Source organism: Phaethon aethereus, assembly GCF_964289735.1.
Source record: "Phaethon aethereus genome assembly, chromosome: 2".
NCBI lineage: Eukaryota > Metazoa > Chordata > Aves > Phaethontiformes > Phaethontidae > Phaethon > Phaethon aethereus.
The window spans coordinates 69,662,811-69,678,091 of NC_138582.1; positions in this window are offsets into that span (position 1 = coordinate 69,662,811).

Sequence of the window (15,281 nt, forward strand, 5' to 3'; positions counted from 1 at the left end):
AGGCCAGAAGATATGCTTCTAAATGAGAATTATAATGTTTAATTAAATAAAACTGAAAATTATTTGGTGACCTCAAATGGGACACTCCAGAGAAGAAAAGTATGTTAAATATATCAGACAATAAAGCACCAGCATAGAAGACAAGCTATATCTTTTTGGAATCCTGTGCCTCTGTAAATAACAAACTTAATTGGCTGGAGCAAGAAAGGATTTCTCAGCTGGTGAGTTTTTGGCCAAGACACAAGAATTTTTATAACAGTTAACAGCAAACTGGTTTTAGCTCATTCATACTAGCTTCTAGAAACTTGTGCAGCTTTTTTAATGCAAGTCTGCTTGAGTAAGGGTTTAGATTAGCTTAAAATTGCTTTGGTATGAAAATAGTCTGTTGATTTAGATATGAACAATGTTCTAAACATTCGATACATACCATTACTAGTATAATCGTGACAGAAGGTTTTTTATCTGCTTACATTTCACAGAACTTTTTGTGATCATTGGCTGTTCTTTAATGTACTTGCTGGGACTCAAAGTGCTGCACAAATTCATCTGACATTTTAAATTATCTTAGTAATCTTTTCAATGCTTCTATTTCCCAGAACTACATTTACGGTGTTTATTTCTATACTGTATTATTTCAGTACTACTGGACTGGTAACTAGCAGGTAGACATTTGATTGCCTTGCTATCACAGCCCAAATACTAGTACTTTCTTCTTAACTTTTCCAGAAATCACTGATTTAACAAATACACATAAAGGAAAACTGCATGCATCATGTATTGTTACTAAACAGCACAACGAATCTCTAGAGGACTCGTTAGGTACAGAAGTGTTTGCCCGAAGAGTGCTGCACCCTCCTCAAGGCAGAGCTCCCCTGCCTACTCCTTGCCAGCCAGCTTCAGCTGCTTTACAGTGATCCTATGCCTTACACACATCGCTGTGTGCCATAAGCCCCTGCTGTCACGACAGCCCTACAGTTTCTTGACGCCTTTGCAACAATTATGAAAGTGAATTCCTATCATTCAGGAAATCTACTCTGTATTCAGGTTATTGTTATTGCAATTGTATTGACCAAAATTTTGCAATGCTACCACATAGAAAGTGTTCGCCGTGAGGCATGCGCTGCCTGGCGTAGCTCAGGTTTGTCTAAATGTCAGATTGACTTAGAATAGCCTGTTATCTCTTTAATCTTTTTTTTTCTCAATTCCTTCCTATCAGCAAACTTAGCATCTTGGTATTAGAGGAATAAATATTAGTGGAATATAAACTGGGAAAACTGCAGAGGCTTCCGATGCCGTCAGTTTAAGAAGGGAGATTAAATCATTAGATATTCTGATGGAATCCTACGATTAGTTATTATATCCACAAAGAGGTTTCCAAGCCATGCCAGATTTACTTTTTCTTTCCTTACCTGGCAAGCCCTGTTTTAGTAGGCTAAACAACAAAGAATCTGTGCTTTCCTTGTGTAACTTCACAGGTAGCTCATGTGTCCATCCTAGAAGTCTTCTCACTCAAGCTTGGGCATATTCTTTGTGAAGTAAGAGACGTTAATGGGGAGAGTAAAGGGTACAGATTACAGTGAAGACAAGAAGTAAGGTACAGAATGAATTTATTCCTTGAACAGTTCCTACTCCCCAGAGTCTTTCTAAAGAGGAGATGATCAATTTTGCCCACGATCCATTCAGACTTTGAATTCTGTATGGAACGAAGATTCAGGATGTCTTCTTGATACGTATTCAGCGCTATCAGATGTCAAGGGTTTTGGCAGGAAGTGAAAAACCCCGATCTGTACAATATATGGTACATGGGAAAAAATATGATTCCTGACAGTTTATAATTCTGCCAGAGCTATAGAAATTTTTATAATGGCAATAAAAGGCACCTCTCTAACCCAAAGAATCTCTCCTGCCAAGCTTCCAAAATGAGCAGCTAATCATGATGGAATTGGAGCTGTTAAAGTTACAACCTCTTTTTTTTTTTTTTTTATTATGGAATGCACTAGACAAACTGAGTTGGAGGCTGCTATTCCTTCTATCACAATGCCTATACAGTAATGAAATAATTATGTCAGGGAATCAATTTTCAAATAAAAATATGGTTGCAGATTTTGAATCTATGTCTCTCAAAAACTATCTATATTGATATTGGAAATGCAGTGCTTACATTTAGTTTGATAAGGCACCAAAGACTTACAAGTTTCTGACTCATTTCTAGACTAAAGCAGGAATTTTTCAACTAATCATTTTTCTGAAAAAAAGGGCATCCTCTTTGTAGCGACCCATTTAATGGAATACTGTGACGAGTATTCATACTGGGAGCCCTCTCCTCTCCAGGGAGAGACTAACTCCATCAGTCTTTCCTCACAGGGCACGTTCTCCAGCCCTTTGATCATCTTTGTGGCCCTCCTTTAGACCCTCTCCTGTCAGTCCGCATCTTTCTTGAATTGTGGGGACCAGAACTGAACACAGTACTCCAGGTGCAGCCTGACAAGCACTGCATAATTGATCTTGTGAATTTTACAGTTTGGAATGATCCTTATTATTTAAGATCTTTTTTGCTGTGGCTTCTAACCCTAATTTTAATGATATCAAATTAAGGAAAATTTAAAAATTGCTCATTTACATCAGTGGATTTGAGGCTTAAGAAGACTGGATATGCTTCAAAGGAAACAGTAAACAGTGCCATGTATAAGACGCAAAAACTGCAATTTATATAAAAATATACAGAGAGAAAATGACAACAGAATTGAGAATTGCAGATTTGGATCAGCACACACTGTATGACAGCAAAACTGTCTTGGGAGCAAAAAAGGTTGAAAGGAAAAGAACACTGCTTCATCCCTTTTAGAGGATGAAGTGTTGAAACCATCACACTTTCTACATAGTGACATCACAAATTATATAGTTGTAACAGCAGCAGAGGGAATGATGTCTTTAGGAGAAAGAATTGTTAGCTATGTTTTTTTCTATGATTGTAGAGAAGAAACTTCCAGTCAAACTATTGCAAATGTGGTCAAAGACACCACAGATAAACTGCTTTTAGAAGATTTATTTGTAAGAAACAAAGAAAATGGAATTTTAGACGTTAACAATGGAGAGCTACTAAGGCTTCTGCAAGAATAGAGTATCCAAAACATTAAAGATTGGCAGCAGCTTTTTTTTCTTCTCTTTGGTAGGTCACGTGTCTTTTTTTCCCTTGTTCAGAAACATACCTTCAGGTCTGAAGAATTCATTATCTTTTTACCATTTTTAAAGCTTTCAAACCTAGCAACTTTTTAAAGTGGCTCTTCTGCTTTTGCTTGCTATTTATCTATTTTCAAGGAAGATGGCAGACTTGTTTAAAGTCTCTTGCTTGTCGGCTCCTAATTATAAGATTTTGCTCTGTTAAAATGTTTGTATACATGTTCTTATAAGCATTTACTTAATTCAAAAATTATTATTTTTTCCACAAAAAGACCCTTAATATAAAAATATTGTGTCCAGAGTCTGTAAAGTTTGAAAATAATGTTCAAAACATCTGTGGACAGACACAAGGAATATAGAGAGCTTAAAATACTGTATTCTAAAAATTAAAAGACCTTGCCAGTAATGAGTACCAACAATATACTGCATGATATGATGATTTTGCAGCTGCATTCTCAGCTGCCCATAATTAGAATGAATAGTACATATATATAGAACAATAATTATTGGGAATCTGTCCCAATATTGTGCCTTGGCTTCAGATAAACAACATCCTACGTGGACTTAGTAGTGTATGCACTCAGGCACAAAATTATCATCATAGAAAGGTGAAAATTAACATCTTCAAAGTATGAGTTACTTCACAATTAATAATGTTATTTACAGTAAAATTTGTAAAGCTAAGGTATTCCATAAATACTGCTATATTCTAAAATGCTATTTGGTTGTCGTTATTCTATTAGCAACAAGGGTTTTCTCCCTCTTCCTCTTCCAAAGTTGTATATTACTTTATTTTAGTAACTACGAGAAAGATTGATGTCCACAACCTGCTGTTATGCCTGTAGGCAACCAAAGCCCTCGGGTAACTGCGTGGCTACCATGGAGAAAAAGTTAAGAAAATGTATGCCTGTTTACAAAAGGCTTGATCAAAAGCCTGCAGCACAAAGCTGTGTAGGGCCCAGGAATACTATCAGACTTCAGTAGCCAGGTTAATCTCAGTTTATCCTCTTATTTATTTTACACTTTCTAAGTAAATGGTCTGATCCATCTCTATGGCTACTTAGCAAGCAACAAGTTTTTGACAAGTTTGGTGACATTATTACCATCATCCTTCCCTAGCCCTCAGTTTGATTCTCGACTAAGACACAAGATGAATTTCTGTTGCCAGGAAGCACAAAATCAAACACTACGGCTTCCGTTAATTTGGTGCTGGAACAAATTTCCAGTAATAATGACTCAGTGGTTAACCCCTTCTCTTGCAGCTCACGCAGCTGACAGGAAGATTTTACCTATAGTCAAGAGGATACCAACTTAACTCACACCTTTGCATCTTCAACCAAATCACCCTACACCCCCCAGCAACACGTTTTATATGTATGCATATATGTCTGCTTACTTACATACTCCACTGTTCAAACTGCTTCAGCTCGCAAACCTACCAAGCGTACTTTGTAGCGTGTGAAATGGATTGCCCATAAAGAAGAGTTTCTTTTTCAGCTTCGTATAAGCTTGTGCGCGGATGCAAGCTGGTTTTGCTGACAGATGTGTGAGTGCATCAATACGGCACCAAACCTGCACTGGTAAGTTCTTTGAGAGGACTGGAGAGACACGCTCTGTCTCAGTGACTTGCTAATGTGGTCTCCGGCTTTTGGACTGGAGCAGACTCGTGTTGTTTACTCATAACATTGAGAGGTTCTTCGTACCTGCCCTCTGTACAACGCTGTAGCTGTGCTTTACAAAGCTGCCTACTGACTAACTAAGCGTTACTAATGCAACTTCTCTTCAGTATTACATCTTATGTTGTTGGACCTCTCCTTTATCCTTCCCTTCTCTCCTTTTACAGAAAAAAAAGGCAGCTGCGTGCGCAATGGAATATTTTGATTGTTTTCAATATGTGAATTTTCATCCTTCCTTCTCTGCTCCTGAAAGGGAAAACAGCAGTTGCATGTGCAAGGAATGTTTTGTTTTCAGGTATGTCAAGCCTTGTTAAAAAAACTCAGATGAAGAAATGTCTTTATATAAGGAGCGAAAAGTAGTTAGAAAAGACCACCAGCGTATATAGATCACAAGACAAAGTGATGAGGGAAGCATTTGCAGGAAATAAAACAGCAATCATTGCTCTAAATGCAGTATTAGATCTTTCTGTATTTTGCATCTTCCTATAGCAGCCTTCTCTGGCTGATGACTGCAGCACTAGCAATTATGGAGGTTTTGTCATGAATCCAGAAAGATGTGATAAAGTGTGAAATATGGTCCAGAAATACCTGATGTTCTGCCTTTTTGATTTATTTGAAAAAGTCTGTTTTGAGCTTCTGGGCTCATGGTTACAAAAAAACCTAAAGCAGAGATTGCTGAATCTCTGACATCAGAAGGCAACTTTTAATATTATTTTAATCTTAAAAAACTAGAGACTTTAAGTCATTTGGGCTTGCTTTCAACATTTGACTCACTGTTTTTTAAAAATTATGATTAGTGGATTAGTGATCTATGGCCTTCTCTTTTCCTTGCTCACTTCTGAAATACTAAGGTGCATGTGGATCAAATTTTCATTTTTTTACCTGGAACCACAATTGCTAGAAATGTATTTTAAAGATATGAACACTGATATTCTCATCTAAAAACATGATTAAATAAGCAGTACTTTAGGGTTTTAAAATAAACATTAGAAAACAAAATTCAGTACGGTGTCACGAATTCACAACAGGTAGGTATTAAGGTAACTCTACATCACATACATCTCACGGCAATTCTTACATCTCTGCATTCCCCTCTTCATGATCCAAGCAATACCTGCTTAGGAGACAGAGCACAGAGGGTACCCGTAGGCTTTTTTGAATCCCCCAAATTTGAGTTGGGGGTATGAAACACAAGAAGATGAAAAAATACCTTTCTCCTTTTCCTACAATTACATTGCTAGTTAAAGTAGTCTCCCTGGAGGAGAGGACTTCTCTCACTTCAGGTCTCACTTTTGCTCCATCCTTTCACCAACTTGCAATAGTTAGTCAAACTTAATCCTTGGGCACTGGGTCAATGACTTCAAGTAAAGCTTTTAGGAAAGTGAAAAATCAGTGAAAAATCAGACTTACAAGAGCTGTAATTAGTACATGCTCCCACTCCATCAAGTCAGGACACCCTCCTGGGGTTGGCTGGAGCAGATGGCATAGGCAATGGTTTTCATGTATCTGTAGGTCTCTAACCCAAACCTCTGATCTATGCATTTGGTGAGTTAAGCAGACTGGAGGCACCATCCTTTCTCAGGACACCATTTATGAAGAGAGCTGCTTATTATCAGGAGGCTCAGAGACTACAACTGACTTGTGTAACCACTACATGATTTTTTTTCTTCCCTGTTAAAAACATTCTGGTGACACTTTGAAGAAAATAAACTCTCCTCAGCTCTGGAGGAGAGGGAAAAGATGTGGGCATCTGGTCAATGATTACACAACGCTAATTTTCTGGATGTTCACTTGCAACCTGATTTACAGACAGGCCAAGAACCTCTCACAGGACCATTTAACATCAGTGCAAATTTTGCTTTCTAACAAGAGGTTAATCAGAAAGAATACTCTGGGTAATAATCAAAAAAGGAAAAAAAAAATCACAAACTGGGTGCCTAGACTATTGTGCAGTAAGCATAAAAATCCCTTTTTTTCTGGTTGCTACCAGTGCAGCATCTCTGCAGGAGGTCTCAGTGTTGATGGTATTGTTGAGCAAAAACAGCAGAACAACTCAGCACAGAAAAAAATAGAAAAGGCTTGAACTGAAATTCTTACATACAGAGTAGAATTTTTTTTTGCTGTCACTCCTGCTCAATTTCCAGGGTGGTTTTTTTTTCTATATTTTACTTTTGTACAGACATCTTGAAAGCATAAATGGTAGGGGAATTAGTATTTGTTATCAGTATGTAGAGTTTTGTTATTTTTTGAATGTAAAAGCATTAACGCATTTTTAGTAGCTTTGTGCAGATTGACTCAGAACTGTGAACAGCACCTTCCAATTATACAGCAGTAACTGGATTACTTTGGAATTTTGCAAAGTAGTTTGCTCTCAAGCTGAAGAAAGGAAAACAGGCAACTGTCTTAAAAGAAGAAAATTCAAAACTGAGTAAGATGAGAAATACGAGAAAGTTAGAATCTGGAAATTCTCTGATGTCCAGAACAGAAGAAAGCATTGAACAAGTCATGGTTCACAGCAGAATAGTAAGTGAAACACTTAAGAGAATCCAAGTGACTGAACCCAGACAAACTGTAACATCTTAAGTAATCCACCAGCACTCATTTTCACCGGGTTGAAGAACCACCATTCATGGCACTGAAGGACAGGCTCCTGTTTCTTCTGGAAGGGACTATTAAGAACTAAAACTGCAAGCAACAGCTGAAAGCAAAGGAAAAGCTACAGAATTTGACAGCTATGACATTAAAAAGTACCCATGTACTTGTATGTCTGAGGCAAATAATATGCATCTTAAAAGGTTAAGTTAGGAGAGCATGTTTTAGCCATAGCTCTCAGGCCATCAGGTCACCTGAAACAAGTCAGAATGAAAAAGCGAGTGCAGCACAGCATTTAGTGTGCTGTCAGCGCCCAACAACAGACACGCTACTTACGGAGCTGTGGTTTTGTTGTCATTGTCTGGCAGCTAGATCATTTGTTTTAATGACCTTCTGCCATCATGTGAAAGCAATAGCTCTTTTGATTGGACATGTGGTAAAATTAAAGGCTAATTGGTATTCCACTGACAATATACAGTAGGTGCCTCGTGCTCCTGACAAGATCTGATGGATGCTGCTTCAAGAACATACAGGTTTAAAGGAAATTAGTTTGATAGGAAAAAAATTGCAGTGCCACATTTTCAAGTTATCTGCTAGTGTTCTATTTCACAAGAGATATTATACCATCCAAATTTAATACATACCAGGCAGAAGAAACCAGAATGATAATAATCCTAAATATTGTTGTGGTATCTGTCATATGCTATATGAGGTTATTTTTGTATCACAGTTTTGAAATAAGCACACCTGAAAACAGCAATAATTTAACAAGAGTGAAGACATTAAAGCACCCGTTTATCAAAACAGGCAAGTCTCGAGGCCAGCAACAGGTCTCCTACCTACATCTCCTTTATCCTACTAGAAATGTTAAAGGAAGACCTGAACATTAGTGCTGGGCTGCTAGACACCTAGAAAGTAGTTGCAGAGCTACAGCATATCTAGAGTGTTAGAAGTGCTATACACAGCTTTAGAGTTTATCTAGTTATGTACAATTAGTACAATGCATTTTGGAAACTATCGACTGCAGAACATAAACAAGCAGCTGTGGCATGTCCCAAGACCCACCCAACACATGCACTGCTATGGCTTTCCAGAAAGTGCCAGAGAGAAATATCGCAATAATTTTATGTATAGACTATACAGTAAACACTTGCATCTGTGATCTCGCCCTTGTGTCAGAACAAATTTGTTTCAAATATTACCTTAACTACAGACATAAAAGCTTAACTGATTAGAATTTAAGCTTACATTATTCATTAAAGACAACCTTTTAAAATGGCATGGGAACTCTAGATCCAGACTGAAGAATGCAAATAAGTGGCCTTAGATTCTGAGATGTTGAGCATCCATTACCTTCAGTGATTTCAAAGGCATTTGGTTATGAAAACTTTGATTTTATACTTGAGATTAGAAATTCCAGTTATCTTCTGTATCCAGCAGAGAGCCTAAAATGCAACAAAAACTGCTGTGCTGACATATTTTGAATCCAGCTCTTAACTCTCCTAGCTTTGCAAAGTAACATGAACACTCAAAATTTATTCCAACGGCACACGAAGAAGCTATAACTTCCATTATTACAATCCATTTTCAAAATACGCAAACTAAAGTGGCATCATTTTTCTGTTATGATGAAGCAAAGAAGGATGCAAAATAGTAGACTGGGTCAAAGATAAAAGTGGCCAGCCATAAATCAAATACTGTGTTCAGCACAAATGAAGGAGCCACAATGGAGGCCATCCTAGTGCAACACCCCTTTTACAGGACATTGCACCTAAAAATGGAGAGAATATGCTGCTACCACGAACATGGGAGGTGCTCCGCTTAACCTCCTCTTTATGAACAGAGGAGGACTGGTGGGTGATGCGGTGGTCAGAGGCCGTCTTGGGCTTAGCGACCATGAAATGATAGAATTCTCAATTCTTAGTGAAGTATGGAGGGGGGTCAGCATCTGGGATAACAGAGTTAAGAAGGCAAAAAAAAATGGCACAGCAATTGTAGCTGGAGAGAGGAGTGAGAACGTGTGGGAGCAGCAGCCCTGCAGCCCCCCCGGGCCAGGGCAGCAGGAGGGGCAAGAGGGGCTCCAGGCGCCAGAGCAGAGGTTCCCCAGCAGCTCTCACACTCCTCGCTCCGGCTGCAGTTGCTGTTGCACAGTCACTTGTCCGCTCCTTAACCCCGTCACCCCAGAGGCGCTGCCACCGTCACTGATGGGCTTGGCCTTGGCCAGCAGTGGGTCCATCTTGGAGCCGGCTGGTGTTGGCTCTATTGGACATGGGGGAAGCTTCTGGCAGCTTCTCACAGAAGCCACCTCTGCAGCCCCCCGCTACCTAAACCTTGCCACACAAACCCAATACAGTTTGTCCAATATAACTTTTCCTAATTAAGCAGAAATTTGTTAATGAAAGAATTCCTACCCCTGTGTTTTAGACACACATAAAATGTGCATGTTCTACGATGCAGAATCTCCTTGGCAACTTTTAGAAATAAATAAAAGCTCTAAGGTCCAGATGACAAGCTGAACTCGGACACTTTAAGTATTATGCTCCTATGGCACAAAGGAACAGAATCCCCACCCTGGGATACCTTGTAATTATGTTGTAGATACCCCTGAGAAGCTATGCAATAACTTAATGCTACTTAAAAGCATGCCATGCATGAATAAATGCTCTCATTCTCTTCCTTCAGCATCTTCCAGTCAATAGCATTTACAATAATGTATACAATTATTGTAAATTGTTGTATTGTGGATATTGTATATATTGTGTATATATAGCCTTGCTATATAAAAAAAAAGTCCATTGTTTTACAATTCTAAATAGGTATCTCTGGAGTGTTTATCTTTTTTTTTTTCCCCCTTTACTCATTTTCTCCATATTCTTTTCTAGTATATTTTGCTGCTGCTTATACACTTTTCCTTCCGGAAAACTCACACCTTCTGTGCCTAGACCCAATACCACCACAATACCCAAAGAACAATAATTACCAGAGGTTACCTAATCTTGTTGCCCAGCAGAGCCAGGCTGCCGCTGCTCTGGGTCCAGCCAGCAGCGAGGCTGAGCACGTCTTCTCAACAGGTGGAGATGCACAAGTGCGCACATGCACACACACGGCTGGCCACAGATACACTGACAGAAAACGCAGCCCTCGCACAATCACCAACAGCACCAGCAGCCTCATCCTGTTCCCTGGTTCGGCTGATTAAGAGGAAAGCCCGTTAGCAGGAACATGTACGTGGATACAATCCAGATCCCTCCAGCAGCTGCTCTTAGACACTCCATCTGCCCAGTAACTGGCCTTGGGATCCTCTGGTGTCTCCAGTTGCTGGCAGCTGGACATATAAGCCCCTGAGGCCCATAGCCCCATATGGGCCACTGGCACTCAGACTGCACATGCACACATCAACACACACACCACGACCCTCTCTGGTAACTGGCCTTAAGTCTATCTGGTACCTGGCCCCTGAACACCCTCCACTTCCAGTTGCCTCATGCACACAAGCACATGGAAATGGGCTCTCTCGTAGCTGGTCTCCCGATCTCATGGGTCCTTCTGGCAGGTGGACTGGACCTCCCAGTCCCTCCCACAGCCAACACTCAGGATGCTCTGGTCTCTCCAGTATGCAGCCCAAGCTTATGGCTGCTTCAGTACTTGGCTCCCAAGCCCCTTATCCTACTAGCCTGCTAGTCCAGCATAACGTTCATAGCTATTAGACACGCTGACGTACGCATCCACACAACACACATGCATTCCAGTCCCTCCAGTTGCTGCCACTCCAGACACACAGACACCTATGACACTTGACCTTCCTCCAGTTGCTGGCACTCAGACCTCCACACACTCCAGCCTTTCCAGCTGGTGTGACAGAAGCATGTGCCTCTGACACCCCCGGTCCCCTCTCCAGCTGCTGGCACTTAGATGTCCATCCACACAGAACAGACAGACCCTCTCCCAGGAAAAACAGTTAGAAATGGAGTTCAGTAACAAGACTGGACAGGCAACAGTGATTACATACAGGGCATGGCCAAAGAAACATACTGATCAGCAGCCTTGCAACTGGCTCACTTTGGCACCTCTTCCCCATCTTCTCACATTGGTTCCTCCTCAAATCACCTTGATCCTCCTTTTCCCCACCTTGGTCCTTCCCCTAAACATTTTATAAGAAGTCTTCCATAATCCCAAGAATCTGTATCCTTGCATCACATAATCATTCCAGTGTCCCTCTCAGGGTGACAGGGTGTCTGTAGTGACCCAGCGAGCCTCTTCCATTGACTCATCTGGCAAGTTTCACACTTGGACATGGGCCTTTGACAGCCCAGGTCTAGGACAGGGTGTTTCCCCCGACTAGGTCACTGGAGTTTCATTGCTTGTCACTGCTCCTCTGTGCTCATGGTGATGAGCCTCTGATCATGTCATGCACAGCTTACACTAAGATACTTTTCTGTGTTATTGTTACATTACCAAACATACCTTAACAATTTACAAATTATTTTCAATACTGATATTCTAGAATAGAAGAACAGAATAGAAGAGAGTAAGGATAGAAGAGACTAAGAATAGAATATTTCAGTTGGAAGGGACCTACAACGATCATCTAGTCCAACTGCCTCACCACTTCAGGCCTGACCAAAAGCTAAACATGTTATTAAGGGCACTGTCCAAATGCCTCTCAAACACTGACAGGCTTGGGGCATTGACCACCTCCCTGCGAAGCCTGTTCCAGTGTCTTATCACCCTCCCAGTAAAGAAATGCTTCCTAATGTCCAGTTGGAATCTCTCCTGGTGCAGCTCTGAGCCATTCCCATGTGTCCTATCACTGGATCCCAAGGAGAAGCTCTCACCACCTCCGTTTCCACTTCCCCTCCTCAGGAAGCTGTAGAGAGCAACGAGGTCACTCCTCAGCCTCTTTTCCTCCAAGCTAGACAAACCCAAAGTCCTCAGCTGCTTCTCACAGGACATTCCTTCTAGCCCTTTCACCAGCTTCATTGCCCTCCTCTGGACACATTCAAGTACTTTCACATCCATCTTAAATTGCAGGGCCCAGAACTGCACACAGCACTTGAGGTGAGGCCGCACCAGCGCCGAATACAGCAGGATAATCACCTCTTTGGACCGGCTGGTTATTCTGTGTTTGATGCACCCCAGGATGCAGGTTGCCCTCTTGGCGGCCGGGGCACACTGCTGACTCACTGAGCCTGCTGTCGACCAGCACCCCCAGATCCCTTCTGCAGGGCTGCTCTCCAGCCACTCCTTTCTCAATATATACTTAGTCTGGTGTTACTCCTCCCTAGATGCAGAATCCATCATTTGGACTCGTTAAATTTCACCCTGTTAACCACTGCCCAATGCTCCAATCTATCTATGATTCTATGATCTAGAACCCTCTGCAAGGCATCTGTAGAGTAATCGCTGAGGCGCAATTTGGAAATTTACCCTCTAAGAACAGCATTGAAACAGGGTGGAACGTAGCTAGTGTACAATGAGTCTGTACCATGGCAATTCCCTAGGCAACTCTAGATGTTGGCAACATCAGGGGAATTTAGTGTGCTGACTCTGGGAGAAATTGCATGGAGGGCGGAGCGGAGTGGAGATGTCGCAGCCACGCTCTGTGAACAAGGGAATCTAAAGGTACACAGTGTGTACATTAATAAGCTGCACCTGCGATGCCCTGGGTCAATGACCTGTCAACTTTGATGAAATGCTGTACTTGGAGTGAACTTTGCTTATTATATCATCATTATAATACTAAAACGCACACCCCTCTCAAAATTACCCACCTCCCAAGGTGCGACCACTGCTCAATGAGCTTGCGCACTGAATTTTTCCTAGTCTGTACCTTTAAACGCGAAGCGAGAGAATTTTGAACCAATCCTGATAAAGGTATGTATGACTAGAGTCACTCAAGCTCCACCTGCAAAGTAAAACACTATAAAATAGTGTGAAAAGAGCTGGATGTCAGGGAAGGCACCATCATTCCTGACTTTTAGGATCCGCCGACAGGCTGACCCTCTCTTCCCCCCTGCATTGTGATGCCTTTGGGTAAGATTCGAACACTTGGCTATCCCGAGTGGATCCCCGGGAACTTTAGGAATCTCTGTAGAGTTGTTTCATCACCCCACACATGTGTACCCTGACTGTAATTAATTGCACGTGCTTTGCAGACAGTGAATTTATCACTGGCAATTCAAAGAACTTGTGCATCTGTTGCTTCAATAAATCGCACTATTGATTGACTCAGCCGTGTTTGTGTTGTCCCTGAACACGACCGTACCTCTGAGTGCAGCCATGTGAGTTCAGGAGGTGTCTGGCTGAGCAGGTAGTGTGATGTTAGTAGTGTATCCAGACCCATGAGAGTCCAACGAAAGGTGTTGGACATGACCGGACTACTAACGCTGATTTTGGGCATCTGCCTCTTAACGCAACAGCATCTTGTCCCTCAAGAGAGTCAGCACCTCCCAGTTTGGTGTCATCAGCAAATTTTCTAATGGTGCATTCAACTCCTGCATCCAGGTCACTGAGAAATATGTTGAACAGAACTGGCCCTAGAACTGAAACCTGAGGAACACCGCTGGTGACCGGGTCGCCAGCCAGATGTACCCCAAAATATTCTAGATATATCATAAGCATCGAAGACCACAAAATACAATCAAAATTACTGAAAACAAGAACTGCAACAGACTGAAACTGTAAAGTTCTTGATTTATAAATACATGGTGACCACATGCTCAAATCACTAGGAGATTTTCCACTGACTTCAATAACTGACGGATCAGGCTAAAGGTAAAATGTTCTGTGGGAAAAAAAATGGCATAACTTTAATATTTTATTTCCATTCTTTACTTTTTTAATCATTTCAGGGCTTATTCTTTAGAAATTATTTGTAAAGAGGTCTAAACTGAAATGCTGTGACTATAGCCAAGATCTGTAAGAAAAAGATACAAGTCAAAGCCCTACCCTGGCAGTAAGCACTCCCCAGGCGTTTGTGCAGCTAAGCACAGCACAAAAGTATCTAACGCCCTTGCCGTGCACCTTCCAAATAATTGTCTCTTTTGTTAAAAACTCTCTTTTTCTGAGATGGAAAAGAATTTGTTGACATGAGAATGAGCCAGTAGAGACAGGTGCACAGAAGAAGGTCCTGACATAAGGACTTGTGTACTGCTTGCTAGCATCGCTGTTGAAGGATGTATGTTTATAAATGTTTTGTTAGTTAAGAAATGATTGCTCCGTACAGATGCTAGTAAGACAACCCCAAAAGCTCAACTTGCAGCTTGCTGAAAATCTGCAGCCATTCAGCAGACTTAACTAACAATACTGTTACTTCCAAGATAGAATCCTAAGTATTTTGAAAACCAGTATAGAACACATATTAATAAAACTAAGGACATTGATACATTAAAATACATCTTTAGGACTTAAAATATATTACCATCAAATATGCAATTGATAACTAGTTGTTCAGTATGGTGTTGGAGAAAGGAACCTATTGGAACAATAACAAAGCAGGAATTGATGCTTTCGGGATCTCTTTACAATTGTGAAATGCTGTTAATAGAACAAAAGGATTGCTGGGGACTTTAAAGAAATAATATGGGATTTTTGCATGGGGTTACACCTGTCCAGAAATTGTGTGGTAGCAGCTCTGTAGTTTAAAAAAAAATTTTTGTAACTTTCAGAGTTTTCATTTATTTTATACACCATTTAGTATTTCTAATCACACAGCTGTTCTCAATGAAAAGTTAAAAGGCAAGGGAATATAAAACTTTTCAAATTTTAAGAAACTTTCAAAAATAGAAGCTTAGAGGGACCACAGCAGAGACATTCTCAGCATCATGCTCAGGG